This window comes from Lynx rufus, unplaced genomic scaffold (genome assembly GCF_022079265.1).
Source record: "Lynx rufus isolate CCGP_SWC_20201006 ecotype Redwood Valley unplaced genomic scaffold, mLynRuf1.p SCAF_4, whole genome shotgun sequence".
Lineage (NCBI taxonomy): Eukaryota > Metazoa > Chordata > Mammalia > Carnivora > Felidae > Lynx > Lynx rufus.
The window spans coordinates 134,330,013-134,352,995 of record NW_025814856.1 but is presented as its reverse complement, the minus strand read 5'-3'; positions in this window follow the sequence as shown (position 1 = coordinate 134,352,995).

The following is a 22,983-nucleotide window of genomic DNA, read 5'->3' as shown; positions in this document are numbered from 1 at the left end:
ATGTCTTATGTTGTAACCACCAGTAAGCAGTAAAAGTGCTGTTTCTATAGATATGCTCCCTCTATACATATTTAAGCATAGCCTAGATGGTATGTTTATTCACCCAGTATCATTGCATAGTGAGTAGTGAATCCCACAACTATAGTCTATCTGGACATTGATATATAAAAATCACAAGAATAACTGGTGCAGTTTTATAAATTATAAGATTTTTATGGCCTAGGGCTAAGTTTTTTCTCTCGGGGGGATTGGTTGGTGAATGTTCTGTTTGTCTACAGACATTTGTCCATAGGCAGGACAGCGAATATCAATTCAAATTTTCCCCTTCCTAGCAGGCATAGAGGTAAGATAGAGGGAATAGAGGAGGTAAGTGCTGGAGGAGATGCCTATATCTACTTAATCAAAACCTCGGGTCACTGCCTGACTCAGTTGGCAGCCCACTTAGCTTTATTTCTTGGTTATACTTCCTACCTGTGAAAAGTAGGACAGTACCAGACACTCTCTATTATAACCATCACTGGCTTATATTGTCTAAATCATTTTTATAGAAAGGCTATATACGGATCCCCAAAATCTGGGAGATGTTTTTCTTGAACATTTTCTCCCTTCATCCTGGCGACAATTTAAAAAAAAATTTACTGTTTATTTATTTTTCAGAGAGAGAAAGAGTGAGCAGGGGAGGGGCAGAGAGGGAGACACAGAATCTGAAGCAGGCTCCAGGCTCTGAAATGTCAGCACGGAGCCCAATGCAGGGCTTGAACTCACGAACAGTGAGATCATGACCTGAGCCAAAGTCGGACACTTAACCAACTAAGCCACCCAGACACCCCCATCCTGGCAACAATTTTGAGAATAAATTGCCATATATAGCAAAGAGATATTTCTAAATTTCTCTGAAACATCTCAGGTCCTATCATTTGACAGTCACCTGAGGTTCAAATTTCCAAAGAAAGCAGTGTAGATTTCCCAGAATGTTGTGGCACTATGTTAGCTCTGTGACAGTTGTAGCAAACGTCGGAGCTTCCTAAGTGTCATCTGTCCCAGCTCAGTGAAGACTCACCAACATAGGCCTCCCTCTTATGTTCTACACCTAATTTATACATGTAAAAATTATCTTAAGCACAGTGCTTAAGACACAAAATACAATAAAAAGAACGTTATACCATGACCAACTGGGATTTATTCCAGGTACGCAACATTAGAAAATGAACCATGTATTCACCACAGCAGTAAATTAAAGGAGAAAAAATATATGATTACATCAGTTGTCAAAGAAAAAAGCATTTGACAAAATACAACGCCATTCAAGATAAAAACTTTCAGCTAACAAAGAATATGGGAGAACTTCCTCAATTTGATTAAAAAAAAAGGAAAAAAAAATCTACAAATAGGCTATAGCAAACAAACTTTTTATTAGTGAGAAGCCAGAAAACTGTCCTTTAAGACCGAAGCAAGGCAATTATGTCCTCACTCACCAGCCGTATTCAACATTGTAAAGTGGAAGTCCCAGTCAGTGCAATAAGACAAGAAATGGGAATAAAATTTACAGATTGAAAAGGAAGGAATAAGGCTCTGAATTTACAGATGACAGGATTGTCTATGGTGGGAACACCAAAATCATCAACCACAAAAATTCCTAGAACCAGTGAATAACTGAGTATAAGTAGGTCTCAGGATACAAAGTCCATATATAAAAATACCAGCAAAGAATGATCAAAATTTGGAAATACAAAAATTACCATCTATAATAGCACCCCAAAAATGAAATATTTAGGCATAAACTAATAAAATATGCACAAGACATGTATACAGAAAACTACAAAGTACTGATGAAAAAAACAAAGGTATTTTGATATATGGATATTCCAAATTTACATGTCAGAACACTCAACATTAAGATGTCACTTCTTCCCAATTTGATCTGTAAATTCATTGCAGTCTTAATCAAAATCTCAGCAGGCTATTTTGTGGGTATTAAAAAAACAGATTTTGAAGTTTATGTAAAAAGATAAAGCCCTAGAATAATTAACAAAATACTGAAGAATTAAGTTGGAGAACACCCCCTGATTTTAAGATTTACTATAAAGCTACAGTAATCAAGATAGCATGGTATTAACAGTACACACAAAATTTAAGTTAACAGAATAGAACATCCAAAAGTAGACCTAGGTTAATAGAATCAACTGATCATTGACAAAGAGGCAAAATAAATTCAATGAGCATAGAACAGTCCCTTCAACAAATAGTGTCAGAACAAGTGGACATCCACATGCAAAAAAAAAAAAAAAAAAAAAAAAACCTGTACACAGATTTTATATCTTTCACAAAAATTAACTCAAAATGGATCTTAGGTTTAAAAGTAAAATTCAAAATTATAACACTTCTTGAAAAAATATTAAAATATGTAAGAAAATGTACACAACCTTGGATTTAATGTTTTAAATACAATACCAGTAGCACAACTTATAAATGAAAACATTTTGTAAGTTTGATTTTACTAAAATTGAAAACTTTTGCTCTGTGAAAGACACTATTAAAAGCATAAAAATATGTGCACAACATATATATGATAAAGGATTTGTGTCTAAAATATAAAAAAAACAGTTAATAAGAAAACAATTAAAAAATATACAAGGATTTGAAGAGACACCTTACCAATGAAATTATATAGGTATTATATAGATGGCAAGTAATCCTATGAAAAATTCTCAACATTATTTGTCCTTATGGAATTCTAAATTAAAACAACTAGATTCTATTACACCCCTATTAGAATGGCTAAAATTCAAAAATGGACAAAACTAACTGCTGGTGAGGATGTAGGGTGATAAGAACTCTCATTTATTGCTAGTACCAATACAAAATGGGATGGCCACTTTAGAAGATTTGTATTTCCCTGATGATGAGTGACGTTGAGCATCTTTTCATGTGTCTGTTAGCCATTTGGATGTCTTCTTTGGAAAAGTGTTCATGTCTTCTTCCCATTTCTTCACTGGATTATTTGGTTTTAGGTGTTGAGTTTGATAAGTTCTTTATAGATATGTTCTTTATCTGATATGTCTCTGGAAATATCCTCTCCTATTCTGTCAGTTGCTTTTTAGTTTTGTTGATTTCTTCCTTTGCTGTGCAGAAGCCTTTTATTTTGATGAGTCCCCAATAGTTCATTTTGCTTTTATTTCCCTTGCCTCCGGAACCATGTCAAGTACAAAGTTGCTGCAGTCAAGGTCAAAGAGGTTTCTGCCTCTTTTCTCCTGTAGGATTTTGATGGCTTCCTGTCTCACATTTAGACCTTTTATCCAGTTTGAATTCATTTTTGTGTATGGTATGAGAAAGTGGTCCAGTTCCATTCTTCTGCATGTTGTTTTATAGTTCTCCCAGTACCATTTGCTAAAAAGACTGTCTTTTTTTTTTCATTGGATACTCTTTCCTGCTTTGTCAAAGATTAGTTGACCATATGGGCAACACTTTTAAATGAGATAATGTATAAAAGCCCTTGTCATAGTGCTTGGCACAGAATACACACTCATTAATGGTAACAATTATTTTGTCAGTTGTGAATGTGATGTTAGGTTTATATATTTTAAAAAGGTTGAATATTTAATTCTGAAAGTTAAGAAGTATATTTAATATTTTTGTCAAAGTAATGCATGCACATTGTTTGAAAACCCACTGGGCCTATGACACTTAAACTAAAAACAGCAATCTCTCTCCTGCTTGATATGCCAGAATCAGCCATTCTCAACACTGTTGTTTCTTCTCCTCCTTACCTATTTCTAAATGGTGTGTGTGTGTGTGTGTGTGTGTTATATTACTACTTTCTGATTAATCCATTAGATATTGTCCATTGACTTGCTATTATAATCAGTGAGGATTTTCACTGTGTTAGATTCCAAGTTTTGTTAAATCACAATTATTTGTTAGATCCATATTCAGTGACTTCACTACTGTAAGAATGAACATGGTCTTCACTAATGAATTGAGTATTTAGATTACATTTTCATTTTTGTGTTACTTTTTTGTTGTTTATTCCTAGAGTAAGTGATTTTTTAGAGATTTAAAAAATTTTCTTGGTAGTTCTTGAATCTCTTTCAGAACTCAAACAGCTCTATAAAAAAATCTCTCATTATAATATTCCACTTGGTCAAATTTTTCATATAATTTATCAGTTCCAATTTTTTTCTGAATCTCCCAACCTCCTAGCCATATGTAGACTGTTCTCTAGAACTGCTACCCATCTGTCACCCTTAGACTACTTTTACTGTCATCTTGGGTACTCCCTTCACTTCTCTCCCATATTGGTTGCCCTGTTTCTAGGATTCTATATGTATCTTTAACTTGGATTACTCCTTTTGTGGAACACATCCTCCAGTAGGTTCCTGGGAAAAGGATCATGAATAGTGCATTTTGTTTTGAGATTTCCATGTCTGAAATGTCTTCCTTTCCCAACTAGCACATTTAATTGATAGTTTTTCCAGGTATAGAAGTGTAGATTGAGAATAATTTTCACATGAAATTTTGAAGGTTTTGTTCCATAACTTTGTGGCTTCTAAAATTGCTGTTGAGAAGTCTAATTATTCTTATCCTCTTCTAGAATTGTTCTCAGCTCATATATGAAAAGTACTGAGGGGTGCCTGGGTGGCTCAGTTGGTTAAGCATCTGACTTCAGCTCAGGTCATGATCTCATGGCAAGTGAGTTCAAGCCCCGCGTCCAGCTCTTTGCTGACAGCTTGGAGCCTGGGGCCTGCTTCAGATTCTGTGTCTCCCTTTCTCTCTGCCCTTCGCCTGATCATGCTCTCTCTTACTCTTTCTCAAAAATAAATATTAGAAACTGAACAGAAGACCATGGCAGGGGGGAAGGAAAAAAAAAAGACAGGGAGGGAGCCAAACCATAAGAGACTCTTAAAAAGTGAGAATAAACAGGGTTGATGGGGGGGTGGGAGGGAGGGGAAAGTGGGTGATGGGCATTGAGGAGGGCACCTGTTGGGATGAGCACTGAGTGTTGTTGGAAACCAATTTGACAATAAATTTCATATTAAAAAAATTAAAATTAAAAAATTAAAATTTTTTTAAAAAGCACTGATAATAGAACCTGACAAATAGCAAAATACTCTTTTTAGTGTTTGCTCCCATCTTCATCATCATTACCATTACAAGGGGAATCCATTTAGGGATTTTAAGCAAGAGAGTGTTGTGAACAATCACTGGCTACTGGGCAGTGGGTGATTTGGAAAGCAGATGAGACATAAAGTGTGGAAGTTAGAAGTGACCCAACATATTAAATGCACCTACTTCATGTGACTGTTGTGAATCAGAAGTTGAGTGATATAGAGCAGTAAAAAAAAAAAATAATAATAAATTAATTTCCTATTTTCTCAAATGAAAACCCTTAACCACCCACAGAACACACTAAGAACATTTTCAGGGCTCCAGAGAAACTGGGGCATAACAATTTAGGCAAACAGGAATGCTTTGTTTTTTTATATTTTGAGAAAGAGCATCACAAGTCAATATAGGGAAAATTGGAGCTTTGTCCAACTTTCTTACGTGCATTTAAGAGTTGAAACTTTTTTGTTGTTGTTGTTGTTAATTAAGCATGAGAAGGTGGGAACAGAAGTTTTCATAATGGTTTTTACTGCTTTGGCTACTAAATGTTTAATCCACACCTGGTCCTGGCTCTGAAGATGTTATAAGGCCCTTAAGGAGCAAAAACAGATTCCATCACACATTTGCTCATTTCAGACTCATCACACCCATGGCCATGCGTGTATCTTCATGAATCATAGAAATGAAAAGGATTAGCTGAGAATTCTGAGCACTGATTGTCCACATTTATTTTTCTGTCTCCTCTTTAATTAAAAATTCACTTTTACTATAAAAGCGATTGAGGTCATGTCACTATTAAATCACATTTTCTCTGTCAGAACAATTACACTTTCACCAAAGAGTTGTTTTTGAGAGGAGAACCTGTTCATAAATAGAAAGAGAGAAAGAGAGAAAGAAAGGAAGGAAGGAAGGAAGGAAGGAAGGAAGGAAGGAAGGAAGGAAGGAAGGAAGGAAGAAAGAAGCCAGGTAACTTAGAAATAGAGCTTGAATTTGACTATCCCTAGGGAAAAACAAATTTAACTTTCTTCCAACCATCTTCCAAAATATGACCACCACCCATTTGCCCATGCTGTCCTTTCTCTTTATAAAATGTGCATGTGTGGCTGTTTCTATGACTGGTATTGAGCCGGGCTCACACATCCAGTTTACTTTTTTTTGCCATCCAATTTAAATTATTATTATGATGCAGAGTCCAGTAATGAAGCAGTGCGTCACAGTCTGGGACATCTGGCAATGTAGTAGGTGTCAATAGAATAATCAATTACTCCTGTGGCTAATGCTTGTCATGCCCTCTCACAGAAAGTGGGGGCAAAAGGAAGGTGATACTTAATTCACAGAAAGAAGACAGGCCATTTAATTGGATTAGCTGGCATCTCCCTTTTATCCTTCTCCTCTTATCCCCACCTCTTAACAGCCCCCTCTCCCCCTGCCACACACACATCAAAAGTGACAGAGTTTGGCAATTATGCTGAAAACAGGAGCTAATTTTTAAATGAGCCGATCAGATTGACTTAAGAGGACCAGGATCCACGCTGCTTCAGTCCTTCCTTCATCAGTGATAAAGCATTGAGAGGCTAAAACAAAGACAAAGCAGTTCCCTGACCACCTCACCCTAGTGTGGTCCTGTCACCAATTGCTACCTCCTGCTTCCACGCAGACAGGGGAGCTGCTCTAGGGTCAGCTAATGGCAGCACTTTTCAAAAGTATAAGTGTTCAAATCATCCTTCCGGAGGGTCAGTGCTAGATGGCAGTAAGGTACTCCCTAACTTTCCCCTTCAGTCAAATTCAAATTCTACTTGACTCAGAGTATGCAAGTTACAACTGCAGTCTATTTACATCGTATTAATGTAAATAATGAAAATCAGCATGCGATACTCCCAAGTGAATCCTCTTTTTAAATCAATGAAAATTGGAAATGGGCTTCATTTCTCACTCAAATGGTTGCTCTTGAGCAGTACCTTATTATATGACTAGCAATATTTGAGCTGGAGAGAGATTATCTAGTGGAAAATTTCCCGGCCCATAATCAAGAAATGTGGGTTCCGTTCCTTCTTCAGGCAGCAGAGGTGACAATAGCGAACGTTCACGGAAGGGCACTATTCTCTTCACATGTATTATTTTGTTTAATGTGCACAAAACCCCTGTGGGTTAAATTTTATTATTGTCTCCATTTTGTGAAGAAGGTGATAGGGACACAGATCCAACCTTGACAGTTTGACCCCATTGGGTCCCCTACACGATAAGCTGCAGTGAGTTTTAAAATCTATTGGTAGGATGAGCAAGAATCTAGCAGAATATATGCTGAACTTAGTTCAGGAGCAGAGCCCCAGAGGCTCATGGTACACAGGCATTCACAGTTGCTAGGGGGGAGGGAAGGCTGGGTGGTGGGTGGTGCTGGAATGGGACCAGAGCAGCAGAAGAGAACAGGCTTTTAAAAGAGGCTGTGGGGGCAGCTACCTACCAAGCTATGTAGTAATTATTCAGTATTTTTAACAGCAGGTATAACTGTCGTGGTGACATGAAGTAAACATCAACCCAATAATCTGTGCACCCAAAATTAACTTACCAACACAGATTCCAATAAGAATCTAGCAACAAATTTAGGCAGAAGCCATATTCAGGCAATGCCTTTTTGTTTCACTTCCTATACCTTTTTGGCCTTAAGCACATTCGAACATGTTCATTTGCAATGCTGAAGTCACTGCCATCTTAAGAAATTGACTGATTGGATATGAAACTCAAGAAGAGAGTATGTCAGGCTCTGGATTAGTCCTAATAGCTTTTTGAAAAAAAAAATGCATAGCTGAAGACTGTAGTAGGTGAACCCTATTTGGAAAATTCCACAATCTTCCCGAAATACCTGAACTTTGATAAAATCACAAAGGAATAAAAGACTTGCTCAGGTATGACTCACAGCAGCACAAAAGATATTTAGCTTTATAAGAAAGTTTCACATTTGAAGACTATTCTCTTCCTGTAGCTGATAAATGGAGTAAAAAGTACATTCATTTACCGAGAGCAGAATATGCCCCCAAATAGCAAACTGGGTTTATGTAAGTCACTTTTCAAGTTAGCTAAGATTTTGTCAATTATTTGATGGGTTTTAGCTTAGGGATAAATTTGAAGCTGTTATTTTTCTGGTGGAACCAGCAATAGGGAAATGTATGCTGAAGGAAGGAAAAGAGAAACTGGAAAATTGAGCTAACTTAATAGAAATCTAACATTTGCTGTTGCATTGGATAATTACTTTTTTTTTCAGATCCCTTTGAAGATGAAAGGTCTTTGTATTAAAAATTTTTATTACCAGGCTATCATGGAAAAAAAAAATCTGTGCAATGTCTGTGCATTTCCTGTTTTAAAATATACAAGGGATCTGTTGCCTATCTTTATTGCAGTGGTTTCTGTTCCAAAGAGTCTTAATCTGGAGAGTATATGACAGAAACTTAAACAACTGGAGATATTTTAAGATGAGCAATGCGAAAAACACTTGAGCTGATTGCTGTTAGGCATTATGGCAGTTTGTCCACTTGCAAAGAGAAAGACAGTGTTGTGTTGAGGATAGCTATGGGAACTCGGTTGGATGACTCACTCCAAGCCTTTGTTATTACATGACTCAGAGTTAGTAATCCTTACCCAGTTACCTTCCTGAGTGTATCTTCATCCTGTTAAAATGTTTGAGAACTGCTGCTGAGATTCTCATGAGTCCAAATGTGCATTTAAAACCAGAGAGAGGGAGAAGTGTCTCTTGGGAAAGGTGGGCCCTTCCTATAAACTCTGAATTTTATTATGGGTGTGCCACACGATGACCAGATCTATTTTATGTTCAGGGAAGTCAAATGAGTTCTCTAAGTGGCACGAAGCTAAGTACACTCCCATAGTTTGAGTGTATTGGTTCTTCAGTGAGCAGTAAACCTTTCCAGATTTATCCTCAGAGGCTGGCTGTTTGCCAGAATTCAGACTCTGTTCTGTTGGGCAGTGGGCTGAGTATTCCCAGGTGCCGCCAGAGTTTTATGCCTCGTCCTTATTTACAGTTTTTCTTAGGATTGCTTTGAAGTGTGAACAATCAAGTTGCGGCATGCTGCAAAGTTCTTTCCACATGAGCCCTTTATTTCACTTTCTTTGCAATCCGAAGCCTTGTTAAAACAGAAGTATTTATCTACAACCATTAAGGCATTTAGAAAGATAAATTCCTTTACAAATAGTTTAGAAATAATTTTATTCTCTTTTTGAGTAAGATAGAAATATAAACAGCCACTATTATTCTTTCTCCACGATTTCTTTGAGGAAAGAATAGTAGTTTATCAAGCCTTTTAACTTATTAATCATGGAGATTCACAAAACCTCTTATGGCTTAATGACACTCGCACAAGGTGGGACTTGCAAACGTCTTGCGTGTGATCTGCATTGTGGATCATTTGGAATTCTTCACAAAGCTCCTAATACTGATATGATTCCTAATTTTTGGCCCTAAATCCACCCTTTTGGAGAAAGGAATGTCTGTCAAAGCATGTGTACACATCACGCCTAAACATCCGTCTTCCTAGCGACTCTCTCATTTTCCGAAATCCCAAAGCTAAATGCAGGTATTCTATGTTTCTAAGTTCTATATTCTCTAGAACAAAAAGTTCTGACTAGAATTGTGTGCAGGGCAGCAGTAAGGGCAGTGTGGACCTCTATTCCAGAAGCAAAGTGAGGTGATACAGACAGCCTTCAGGCCCTGACGACAAAAGGAAACAAGAGAGTCCTCCCAGAAGCCAGTAACAAATGTTTATTTCAAATTTGGATTGAGCTTGGTATTCCCATCAAAAAGATGCTTTGCCCTGCACATATTTTCTCCCTTTAACCCTGCTGTGTGTGTGTGTGTGTGTGTGTGTGTGTGTGTGTGTGTGTGTTTGCCAAAATCCTGCTCAAGTTTCTGACAACAGTGTTCAACAATTAAAGTGGTTTTGTACATGGGGGGAGGTAGGGTTGGCACATGGGAGCTGGGTAACCCCAGGTAAAGGCTGGATCTCCGTGTTATGCTATTCCGATTTGCAGCTCTAACAAACTTTGATTTATGTGCCAACGGGGCCCCGTGTGGATGACTTCTGTTCCTTTCAGAACTTTTAATCTTTATTTTTTAAATGTCACAATTTTAAATGATTTTTTCAGAGTTAGTCCCAGATAAATGATTCCTGGGAGGACCGTGGCGGTGATTATGAGCCCACTTAGGCTTGCGCTTGATGGCACATTAAGCGATAATGTTGATAACGTACAGCGATCAGTACCTATAGCATTTTCAGCCTGACCCCAAGATGAGGTTAATGCAGAAGACAAATAGGAGGGAAGCACATGCTCTGTTTTTCCGTCGGCCTGTTACATAAGTAACAGATAAACATCCTCCTGTTCACACCACATCACAGGGGAGGGAGATGCTGCAAACTTCAAGCCATCAACAACTTAAAATTGCTGTTGTCAAATCAATTTTTCACAGCAGACTGACCTGTTTGCAGGCCATTTTTAATAGCAAAGGAAGAGTATGGGACTTGAGCTTGGAGTACACAAGTGATTTCCAAATGACATTTCTGATCTAAAAATTCAGCATGCCAGCACCTCCCTCCATTGCCTCTGCCCCGGCACATCCGAACACTCGCGTGCACGCCCCATCAACTTGCACTGACACTTCTTCATTACCATGAAAAAGCTCAGGGAGTCTTGGGGCATTTTGCAACACATCATTCCCCTTTTCAACCCAGGCCCTCACTGATACCTCTACAAGTGGTTTTCAGAATTTTATGTCCCTGTGAGAGACAGGGTTTGAGTTTTTAAAGTTGTGTAAGCGCCGGCTTCCAAGTTCATTTCTTTGACTCCTCTGCTCAGCAGCACTCACCTAGCGTGTGTTCGGCAGGATCCGAAACACTACGTAGCTTTTTGGGTGACCAGTCACAAAGCCACACAGGCACATTTAATAGGAAGAAATGTGGGCTCAGTTATGGGGTGTGAGCAGATTGTCAAGGATACATAGCTTTTTATTTTCTTAACCCAAACACGCCTCTGTAGATTTTTTTTTGAATGTTGAAGTTACACCTTCCCCTTCAAATGATAAAAGAATTCAGTGTGAAATTTGCTTTATAAATTTTTGTGAAAGTTCTGTCGTTCTCACATAATACTTCAGGAGTATGTATGGGGAACACATTCAACTAGTTTCCCTTGATGCCTTAACGATCGAAGGAAGGAGGAAAATGCTGTATGGGTTTCGTTCTTATTTTTTACTCAGTTCTCTCTCCTGTATCATCTGAACTTGTGTTATACTGACACCATACTCTTCAGTAAAGAGAAAAGCAGGGGGCTATTTTTATTATGAGATGTAGCAAAAGTGTTGCCCACAGAAATTCGTCCCTAGACCATCAGGGATCTTATAAAATGATAATACTACACCATGAAGTTCAAATGGCAAATAGGGCTAGTGTTTTTTCAAGTCAACATCCAAACCTGTATGGATTTGGAATGAGCATTTTGGTCGTAACGTGTGTTTACTTATTTCCAAGATAGAAGATGCCAGATCTGAATCAGATGACATACAAAGAAAACAATACTGTGACAATGTCAGGGTTTCCATTGTTAGAAGTCTTTTTCCCCCTTCTAGGATGTATTAATGTTAAGTCAAAATTGGAGTTATTCAAAAGTTAGCACATAGCCCAGCAACTAGATTTGTTGAAAATAAATTTTGCAGAAAACTCCTCTTGGCTATTTTTAAATGATAGCATTTCACCCACACAAGAAAGTGCATTTGTGCTTATTTATTTTATTTTATTTTTATTTCTGGCCTCATATGACTCAAGTATAGCTTCGTTTTCAACCATTAGCCCATGATGTTGACTGGTGCCTGTAGGCATTTCAGGGATAAAAATAAAATGACCAAGTTATTTTGTTTGGAAAAGCAGCTTCTTCACATGTGCTGTATTTTTTTTCAATAAATATTTCATAAATCTTTTTAAAGCATGATCTTATCCTTTCGTGCATCTGGGAGGCAGCTGAATCTAAACCGAGTGGATATCCTAGAGCTCAGATTCCATCATTCAGGACCAGATTCCACCTCTCTGAAGTTTCTCGAATGCAGATACACATGACAAGCCCCTTAACATCAGGAATTATTACTGATCATTTCTGTATTTTTTAAAAGCACATTTTTAATTGTTGTATATTGTGTATACTACATTCCAGGGAAAGGGCCAAATTACTTCTGTTTTTCTGGCTGGGATATATCTCCATTTCCATTCTATTAAACCATGTTTCCCTGGGACTACTTCATCCACCTAGCAGCAAAGTACATTACCCTTGCTTCTCCAGATTTAGCCAACCCAGGAGGACAGTGGGCATGTATAGAAGAAGAAAAAAAATAAGAATCAAAACTCCAATGATAACCAAATATGCCTCTTGAAAGTATAAAATTATTGCGGCTAATAGAATTAAACGGGTAAGGAAAGACGTCATTCAAGGTTATTGCAATAGGAGTCGAGACTACGGCAGCAGGGGAGAGGGGTTGAACCAGACTTCATTGGAACAAAAGGAAGGAGGATTTTTAAGCACTGAGGTGACTTAGTGGAAAAATATTGGAGGGCATTGGGGGAGAGGTTGGTCAACATGATTAAGCCATCTGTGTTTGCTAATTGACACTCATGAAGTTAGGTTCCTACCCTCCCACAGGTACTGAGAGATTAGGGGTCCTATTTTTCTTGATAATTATATTTCAGAGGGATGGTTCCCAGGTCCTTGAGAAAGACATCCCTGGGCTTTAAAACTAGCAAGAGGCTGGGAGAAAATTTACATCTCCAGAGGACAGAGAAAGTATCTGCAACCGCAAGTTCTCTAAAGCAAATAAATCCTCAGAAAAGGGTGATCAGGGGCTTATAGCCAGAAAGAATCACACTTAAAATTTAGTTAAGCTGAAGAGACTGTGAAGGCTGTCTTGGTCAAAAGCCATATTGATCTTGAGGAAGAAAATCAAGGGTCCAGGGACCACTCTTAAAATCTTTCTTCTTAATCTTAACATCTCCACTTTTCATGCGTGCGGATTCCTGGGTCCCCCAAACCCACAAGTTCTGCTTCTTTGCCTAGTAGGCTTAGACTTACAAGGGTTTGGGGAAGCACAATGAGTCCCTTGGTCTACGTTTCAGCTATACTGCTTGTTTATTTTAAATGACAATTTCTGCTCCTGTCCTGGCAATCTCATCCTTGATAGTACTGGTCTCTGCTCTGCCGGGGAAGTAGGGATAACCATAATAGCCTTATTAACTGTTAAAAGTTGATATGCTTTTTTGGTTTCTATCATCTCCCAGGAACTAAAAACAAAGTCCACAGGGCCCGGACCAAACAATATTTGAAAGTGTTCACACTTAACACTATGTGTCTCTCCTTAACAGACACTTGGAACTCACATCCCTGAAAATCCATCATCAGCCTTCCTCTCCACCACGTCCACATCTGCTGCTTCCACCTTCTTTTTTCAATGTGCCACCCAAGCCTGCACTCTTATTTCCATCTGGTGGCTCTGCTGACCCCTTGGTAAAAGGGCACCACTGACCTTCAGCAGCTACATAACTGCAGATTCTTTTGTTTGCCATCCTTGTCACTCTTGGTCTTTGTACAGAATTCACCACCTGTTTAACAGCCAGCTCCTCCTAGAAGATTTCTCTCCCCTTGGATTCTAGGACAATGCATTTTTCTGGTTCTCTTATTTCTCAAAATTTTCCTTTTCTTATGTCGACGCCCTGAAGGTAGGACTACCCCAAGGATCTCTCCTCATCTTCCTCTGGTCTTGATCCATAGCTTCTTGTTTGGTCACTTCCATGGTTGCAGCTATGACCTTAATGCTCATGACTGTCACAGCCATCTTGATGACAATGATCAGATCTACTACTTTTCTGCTATTGAGAGTCAACTATCTTTAGTTCCTATTTCCCCCCACTAAGCCCCAGGCTAAAAATTCTGTCTCTTAGACAAAGAGAGCCGAAGGTTATGCTAACATCTCAAACTGAACATATTCAAAACACAATTACATCATCATTAACCCATGCACACCTGCCTTCTACCTTTTTCACCAGTCTAAACCTAACATTTTATGTAAGTTTCACTGATGGAGTGTTACCTGTCCTTCAGCTTTCACCCTGACCAGATGGCTCCAGCCCTGCCCAATGGTGCTCTATGTCCTTGCCCTTAACACCCTAGACATTGCTTCCGTGCCGAACATGTACACCTCTCTGTTGAAAGTCTTCATTTTATTCCTAGTTCAAATTAAATGGGACCTCATTCTGTGACCAGTTCCCCTGTTTCCTGGATTATAACTAATTTCTACTCCACAACACATCGTTTCTATCCCTTGTAACACTTGCTAAATTCTGTTTAGCCTTATAGCTTATTGTCTGCACGACTCTCTCTTTCACCAAATGGAAAATTCCTTGATGGAAGAGATTACATCCTATTTTTCATCTTATTCCTTAAATTGCCTTTTGCAGAGTAGGTCTTCAGGACATGTGTGTTAAATGAAATATTTTCTTTTCCACATGCAATCTCAGCCAGCTTTAGGATCCTCAGGGAGTATAAATAAGTAATCTATAGATACTAAGTGTGAAACTTAACTGACCCACCAGATAAACTGGGAGGTGGGCTTTGAGGGAGTGACAGTTATAGATAAGTGCAATATTTTATACCTCTTACACTCTGCAGACAATAGCAAATTAGTATTTTATTTCAGGTTTCATGTTTTGAAACCTGAAAGGTGAGAAGAGCATTCCACAGTTTCTCCTAATAACAGGAAAAGGTCCAGCTGTCCTTGGACTGGTCTTCAAAACCCAATTAAAACAAGCCAATGTTATTGCAAAATCCCTGTGTAAATGCTTTACCCAATTAGCTGTAAGCAGATACAACTCTTGGGAAGGTCTGACCTCTGTTTTCATGTGGAAGTATGTGTCAGAGAAGGAAACATGGAAATGAATACCATAGAAATTTCTTCTTGCAAATATAAGCAAACTTCAAGGCAGCTTTGGATGGCTTATTCCAACCTAGCTGGATCACACAGAGAAGGTACCATAATCCACTGAAGGAATGAGCTGAACAGTCATGGAATGCTGTGATCCCAAGTGGCTCTCTAAGGCTCTTCTGATGTTCCTGCAGGAAAGTTGCCTCATACAGCATATATTCTAAGATCCACATATCTCTCCCCTCTTGGGAAAAATGTAGATTCAACTGATAGTCTTCATATATGATAATTACAATCCTTGGCCAAGTAAAAGCGGAACACTAAACTAAATAATACTATAAGTTAACTAATATTAGTTAATACTGTTAGTATTAACTAAATTTAGTTAATAGTAGGATTTAGTTAATAATGGCTTCTTTTTGATGAGCACCTACAATAAGCCAGATACTTTACCTACTCTTGTCTTTATTTTCACAACAGCGCAGCATAGTAAGTGTAATTATCTACCATTTTATTGGTGAAGGCACTGAGGCTCACAGAGCAAAAGGTTAGTATAAGATAAATCTGAACATAGGTCTCTTGGGTGTGCAGCTGTGCTTTTTTTTTTATTAATATTCTGTTATCTGTCTGTGGTGATTAAAATACATCAAAGTACTAACGAATCATTTTCAAACTAAGATTTGAAGCTGCCACTGCCACTTAAAGCCTTTCAATTCTTATAGTTTGAAAACATATATTTTTTTAAGTTTTGAAAGTTTAAAAAACTAATGCACTGAGAATTGTCAAGTGTATGACAAGTGACTTGTTCTTCTACTATATATTTCTTGGACTTTTAATCTAAGATACAAATATTGGTTAGGATGGACATCATACTGGTTCAGCCTATGAGATCCAGGAAACAGAGGCCAGGTTTTTTACTTTATGTAGTATTATTACTTTTCTATTAAAAAAAATGGAAATGTCAATGGCATGGTTATCCCTGCCTATGCCTACCCTACCTCTCATTGATATTAGCAATGGTGATGAACTTGGCCACTTTCTGTATTCCGTGACAGCCCTTAAACTATACAAAACCAAGTTCATTCAACTTTAGGAGTTTACCCACAGAAAAGGCTGGAAATAGTGTTGCTTCTTCACCCAGTCCCAATAATCATAGGAAGTGTCTATAAAATGATTAGACTGCAATTTGTCTAATATGTCACCATCAGGTATGACTTGTTTTTCCAGCAGCTTCTTTTTCCTGGGTCTTCAGGTCTTTGTGGCTTCTTTCTTTGTGCTGGGCCATTCCTGGGGTTTTTGGCATTCTATCCTTGGAGCCTGGGTCTCCTTTCTAAGACCTCCTGTGATCACCTCTAATGTTCTGATTCAGAACCCACATTCTCATGTGGAAATTAAAAACTGATAACCTTCAGAATTGGTTTTTGTAGGTAAAGTAACTTGACCTACCACACATCAGCCACCATAAGTATTGAAATCAGCCCATGCTACCTACAAATTTGTCCCATACCATACCACGTGGACATGTGACACAGGAAGGGCAGAAATGGGTCTCACCTGCCCACGTCTTATAGTCCTGATTTTCTATCACCTGTAGGTTTTCTACCTGCAACAAATTTTCTGGCTTCCTCTCTCTTCAGCCCTTATATGCTGGAGCATAATTTACCTTGGTGGTGGTAGTGTGGTGGTGTGTGGTGGTGGTGGTGGTGTGTGTGTGTGTGTGTGTGTGTATGAGAGAGAGAGAGAGAGAGAGAGAGAGAGAGAGGTCGATCACTTTCATTCATTTCAAATTATGTTAGGATGTATTTTACTTACTACTTCAGTATTAATTTTATTTTGGGGGTTTTTATGAACTTGCTCAAAATTTTTTTTGAGAACTCAGATATTACAATTTCTGAAATGACCCATTATCAACTGGACAAGAATTTGAAAAACAAAGAGGTGAATTAGGATCAGTATTCTAAACTGAAGAAATTCTTTCACTTCTTTTTTTTTTTTTTTGCTTTAGCTAAGTAAATAATTTCATAAGTTTTACAGTAACATATTAGCCTCAGATTAAAATGATAAGAAAGGTGAACAGCCCTCTAACATTGCAGGAATTGTAAATTATGGTTGGCTTAGAAAAGCAAAAAGTATAGGACATGAGGAAAACAATGATCCAAATGAACGCCTTGATTGATTAAATTCGGAAGAGAGGGAGTTCCCAACATCATTTAACTAAAATGGACTGAAAATATTTGAAGTGTTTGAAACAGTGACAGCAGTTACACTGGATTTCTAACTAAATTTCTGAAAGAGCCAACATAAATAGTAAACAGGTACCCAAAAGAAAAGAGTCCTTGAAAACAAACATCCCTTGGATCAGATGGACTTGACTACAATCCAAACTTATCAAAATTTGTAAGACCTCAAGAAGTTGATGAAGTGTTTTTCACAGTGCCTGGAACATACTAGACAAACAGTCAATCCTATCCCCATCCCTCCTTTATTCCTTACAGTTCCTGCTGTGTGTATGTATGTATGTTGGGAGTGGGCATTCCTCGGTACTCCAGTTATCTGGAGAGTCTTGCTTTCATGTCTTGATTTTGTTGTTTCTTTTCACCCTAAAAAATCCAACTTCCATATTAATACTGGACAGTTTCCATTGGTGATAAAACTCTCTTATAAGGAATAAGCAGACTTCTAAGAGAGAGCTGATACTACCAGTCAACAATCACAGAAACAAAAAATACTCAGAAATGATACAAATTGTGAAGAACTGTTGTAAATAGAAATATATGACTTCATTCAAGAGTACTGGAAATACTCATTTTTCAGAAATTTAGCTCTCCATAATTCTTTTATTTCTTTCACAAATTGGATAATTAATGTGAGTTAGTCAAAATCCTCTATGGTTACAATCTCTGTGATTCTTTAATACTATAACTCTATGGGCTCATTTCTCATTTTCCTCCATACCTCATTTAAGGCTTGAAGTCAGTGGGAATTACCCCAGGCAAGATGAATTAGAGACTATCTGCCTAATCACTTAAGGCAGACTGTCAATTTTTAGAAATTATTAAGTACATCTACACAGTCATATGAAAATGTGGGTTTTCATAAAAATCCACATTTTTATATTTCTAATATAGATGAGAAAATTCTTTTTTTTTTTAACTTAAACCCTCATAGGATCATAGAATTTGAAAGTGTAAGAGTCTTAGAGATTATTTATTACTCATTTGTTCAAAGAATTGTCGAGAACTTCATGGGCCAAAACTATAACCTCTTTCTCAAGTTGTTTAAACTTTCTGGGCCCCAGTCTCTTGGTTGAGTAAGAAGGGTACACAGAATGAAGTCTATATACCTGCTAGCTGCAGTATTTCATAGTTCTGAGCTGGGAACGTGTCAGAAGTTACCTAGCTAATTAGTGGCATAATCAAGACTACTCTCCAGAAGCTAGAATTTCCTGGTTATCCTCCTATGTCCTTTGCACTCTAACACATTAGTTTCCTAAATTGAAAAAAAGAATAATTTTTAAATTCTGAAAATGTTTCCCTATGTCTATAAAAGGTCACTTCTAGCTCTGCAACACAGCTTGGATAGTTACATATGAACTCTATTAATTAAGTAGCAAAATAGTACATATTTTACCTAAAGATTCACAATTTAAACCAATACCCAGTTAATCTATGTACAATCCAGACTTTCTTTCCTTTTTACAAATAGTATATCATTTGGTGTCACTTATATATCTTAGCCCTTTAATTACAAAACCTGTGAGATGAGGCTCACAGCTGTCTCAGGGTAATTATGGGTGTAGGTCAGGTGACACTCTGAGAACCAACAATCAATCCCCTGCTCATAGCTCTACAAAGGCAATAGCTTGTTGATGAACATGAGAAGCAACCTTGAAGGGAGAAACTTTCTTCATTGAAGCCTGAGCCATACACCGTCCAACTTGCTTTGTGGGGAGTGGTGGGTCCCAGTCTTTCTGAGTATGCAGAAAGACTTTTCTGGTCTTGCAGCACCAGCCTGCCAAGCCTAGGGTCAACCCCTTCTCTACCGGAAGTTGCCTAAATGAGGTACTTTTTTGATGTCAGCAACAAAGGGTCAGCCGAATATGAAGACAGAGTCAGCAGCCAAATTCAACACTCTTAGAGGATGATTCCTCATACCAGCATCATGCCGTCCCACACACATACCCCTCAGTCTCAGGATAGACACATGAGGCAATATAGCACATAAGAGTTTGGCCTCTAGAAGTGAGCTACCTTGCCTTAAATCCTGAATCTGTCACTTATTTGTTCAGTATGTTTGGAAGCAACTCCTATAATTGTTTTGCTTTGTTTTTTAAACTTTATTGAGATATAGAGGATCCATAATACTGGATAACATTAAGGTCTACAACCTGTTGATTTGATCCACTTCTATATTGCAATATGATTATCACCATGTTAGTGAACACCTCCATCGCATCATATAATTATTATTTCTTTTTTGTGGTTAAAACATCTAAGATCTACTTTCTCAGCAACTCCTATAATCCTTTGGGACATTCACTTCTGCATATGTAAAGCTGTCATGTTAGAATCCACCCCACAGGGTTGTTGTAGAGATTAAAGGATTTTGTTTTTGTAGGCTATTTAGAACAGGATTCATTAGCCTTTGCTATTAATGTTTTCTGTATTGTTTTCCTCTCATTCCAGTTACCAAACCTAGAAATCATGCTGTCATTCTGAAACCCTCTCACATCTAAAACTTAACATGACTTCACCATTCCATCTTTACAACATCCTGCTAATCAAACACTGTCTTTATAGTCTAACTGCCTTATGTATGTAATTCTTACTGTCTTCAGGCCTTGGCGAAATTTATTATATATTATAGTCCTTTGAATTACTCATTTTCTTCTTTTTTTGCCTTTTTTTGTTTCCCTTGAGATTTTTCTTTTCTTTGCATTGTTTCAGCACTTAGTATTAACAATACATGATATGTAATAATGCAAATCAATATTGATTAACCAAAATTCTATCTCTTTTATTTATTTATTCAGCACAACGTTGTCAGTACCTACTGCATGGTAGGCATCAGGTAAAATAATTGCAATGCAGCATAGCAAAAGCTACAGTGAAATTAAGCGAGAGGAATAATATTGGAATAAAGTAGTAATAACCCTGCTTGAGAGAGCCAAAAAAAAGCATTACAAAGTATATTCTTCAATAGGGGTATTGAAGGATCACTAGGAGTTTTCCAGATTCATGAAGAGTAGTAGGATATATAAAGAAACAATATGTTTATTGGCTCACGCCATGAAATAGGATGGCCAGAACTTTAGAGTAACTGCCAGGTAATGGAAGAAATTATGCTAAAATAAATAATGATAATAATAGTGAATATTAATTCAGAGTTTTCTGTTTCCTAATTTCGAAGCACTGTGCGTGCTTTATTTCTAATCCTCACAATGGCCCTAAAGAGTATATAATATTAATCCAGTTTTACAGATGAAGAAATTGAAGTTCAGTAGAGTGATAGGGCCAAAAAGAGGCAGAGGTAGAAGTGAACTTCTAGTCCATCAGTTTCCATATCTGCACTAATCCTGTTGCCCAGTCCACTGCTACATCCGGTCTGTGAAATTAACCTTGTAGCAATGGAGAGCTATTGAGAAATTTTAACTTGGGTAGTGATACAGCTAGATTACTATTTACAGATAACCTGTGTTCTCGTCCATTTTACCTTTCTCATTGGTTACACTATTATTTAAGAACTGGACTTCATTCTTCCCTAATCACATAAACTTAATGGCTCTGAATTCAGAAGCACAAACCCTGTTATTTCATTAACCATTTTTTACTGAGAATCTCTTTTGTGGCTGGCACTGTGCCAGGTGTGGGTGCTTCATGAAAGAGATTTATGTAAAGCCAGACACTGGTTTTACATAAGAAGAACCAGTGAGGAAGGAAATGGAGAAGTACGAGAAATAAGAGAGACACAGAGAGAATAATCAGTGGAGCAAGGTTCCAGAAGAATCTCGACATGCTAATAACAGTTATTATTCTCCACATAGGAAAATTAAATTTAGATTATAAATTTAAGTTTAGATAAGTAAATGTTTATTTAGTGCTTATGATGCTCCAACTACTGGGAGCTAGGGATTCAAAAGCTAAGACATGGTCACTGTTTTAAAATAATGTCCAGTTCTCCACGATAGAATGCCGGAGAAATAATGAGAGAAACCTGTATCCTAATTTCATTCTGCTATCCACTCAGTAGTAGTCTACAAATGACTTAAGTAAATATTATTAGGCATCTTTTTCATAAGTGTATTAGGGATTAAAATACATAAATGCATGAGTATGTTATCTTTATACAGACTTAAAACAATATTTTAAAAACACTGATAAATATTCTTTAAAAATGATAGATGAGACAGCAAACTAGAATTTTTCTCAAAAATCCTTATAATTTTAAGTACAGTGTAGTTTTGAACAGTCTAGTATCAAAAATTTTCAATGCATTACTATACTCATCAGTAGAGAGTCAATTCTCTATGAGTATATACAGATAGTCATGTAGCTGGAACAGATAACATCGGATTCTGCCCAAATTTGAAGCTGCAAAGCCGTGGAATGGCCTGCTTATTTCCAGACTTGAACAATATGTCCTTTAGACATGTATGCTTGTGTTTATGTGTCTTTGAGTTATTCATTCAATAAAGAAACAAAGTGCCTTCTGCTGCCCGATACTATCTACCAGTATTATTTTTGCTAATTAACAAAGAAGTGAACAGGAAAAAACATTAGATGAAAAATTGTGTTAGTGAGTTATAATATAGAAACACATTTGGAGTAAGTTAAGTAAGTTTCTTAAGAATTGTTCACTGAATGAATGAACATTGTTTTCTATTATAATTTGATACTCACAATTTTTTTATGGTTTTATCATCAGGAAAATACTTAACATTTTACCACCACATACAAAAGAATTTGCAAGACTAATTTGAAAATTTTTACATCTTTAACCACTGTGTATAACTTGAGTTTGAAATATTGTAATCACTGAAACACTTACGAGGCTGTGTATTTCATTTGTTGTCTTAACCTGTAGAGATTAGCTTCCCTAGACTTGTCATGCCTTCATACACATTCTATTCACTAATATTAAATCCTCATACTGAAATGCATAAAATAATGCTGTATTTTCAGTCTCCAAAAGTTTGTCTTTGATCCAGGCCAGGTGGTAAATATCGCAATGTATGTGGATCCACAGTAATAATTTATCTCTGATTGTAGCTAGACTCCCTCTCTTTCGCTTTTTGGGTCATAGTTATATCTTACACAATCCACCAGAGGGTGCTTCCTTTTTAGGGTTGGATTAGAAATGAAGATCATCAGCAAAAAGTTAAAAATCTTTCATATTTTGTTTCTAGTGATCAATTAAGTCATGCCCTTGCAGTTGTGTGCATTTTTTGAGGTGTCCCAAAGATAATTTATCATCTTCCATTAAGCACTGCGTGTTTTAACCAACAAATACATAATGACGCATTTCTGTACCTGTATGTGATGTTTGACATGCTTGCTTGCTTGTGTTTCTTCTTACTGGAAGTTATGATCCTAATTAAAAGTTCCAGGTATATTTAAATTAGAGAAATTTTTCTTTAACACTTTGTTTTCCACTCTAAGAAATATAAGAGACGTGTTCCTGATATCCACAAAAAATGGCCTTTTTTTGTAAAAAAAAGAAAAAAAAATGGCTCTTTTAGGAATTCCATAACAAAGGCTTGGATTTATAGTATTCCCAGCACCATTGGCCATACTAAGAGTAGATGGAAATGTAACCTCTTTGAAAACGCAAAGTGGCCAGTTTTCAAAAAATATTTCATTTCCTAAATGCGTGACCCTTTATTTCCTTGCTACATAGGAGCAGTTTCTGAAACTGTCATCTCA